Here is a 1,197-nt window from a genome sequence, read left to right as displayed (position 1 = left end):
TGCCCACAGTAGTAGATAAAATGGTCATCTGAGTTAAATTCACCCATTCCAGTCCATTTTAGTTCGCTGATTCCTAGAATGTCGACGTTCACCCTTGCCATCTCTTGTTTGACCTCTTCCAATTTGCCCTGATTCATGGACCTGACATTCCAGGTTCCTATGCAATATTGCTCTTTATAGCATCAGATCTTGCTTCTATCACCAGTCACATCCACAGCTGGGTATTGTTTTTGCTTTGGCTCCATCCCTTCATTCTTTCTGGAGTTATTTCTCCACTGATCTCCAGGAGTATGGGCACCTAATGACCTGGGGAGTTCCTTTTTCAGTATCCTATCATTTTGCCTTTTCATACTGTTCATGGGGTTCTCAAGGCATGAATACTGAAGTGGCTTGCCATTCCCTTCTCCAGTGGACCACGGTCTGTCAGACCTCTCCACCATGACCCGCCCACCTTGGGGTGCCCTGCGGGCATGGCTTGGTTTCATTGAGTTAGACAAGGCTGTGGTCCTCATGTGATTAGATTGACTAGTTTTCTGTGAGTATGGTTTCAGTGTGTCTGCCCTTGATGCCCTCCGATCTGTCCCACCAAAGGGAAGGAAGGTGGCATGCTCAATCTCCCCCAGGATGCCTTCCCAGTGTGGTTCCTAACCCTTCTCCAATCCTTCTCCACTGCTCCGCTATCTGCCTTCAGCTCACCCCACCCTGACTCCACCACCACCACAAACTCCATTAGACTTTCCTCCTGGGTAGAGTTAGCTAGTCCACCATTGCTCCATGACTAGTTATCACTGTTCTTCATTTGCAAATGCTTTTAAAAAAGCATATTATACCTCTTTTTATATATATATATATATATATACACACACACACACATACATACATACACATAATATGTATCTTATAAGGACATTATAATATCCCTGAACTAAGTGAAGACTTTGTTACAGAGTTTGGGCCGGACCCTCTGCTCTACTTGCTTGAGTACCAACTGTGTTCTTGCTTTACCTCACTGGTGAAGTTGAAGCCAGAATATAAAACAACCATCCTCAATCACCCTCCTTACCCTATTTGTGGCTATGAGGACCTTTATGATCTTATTCTCTCAAATGCACTAATTTAGTACATTTCTAATAACAGTATACAAACTGGTTATATATATATATATATATATATATATATATATATATATATATATAT

The sequence above is a fragment of the Oryx dammah genome, unplaced genomic scaffold (assembly GCF_014754425.2).
Source record: "Oryx dammah isolate SB20612 unplaced genomic scaffold, SCBI_Odam_1.1 HiC_scaffold_4, whole genome shotgun sequence".
NCBI lineage: Eukaryota > Metazoa > Chordata > Mammalia > Artiodactyla > Bovidae > Oryx > Oryx dammah.
The sequence above is the reverse complement of the archived record's forward strand: the minus strand, read 5'-3'. Positions refer to the sequence as shown.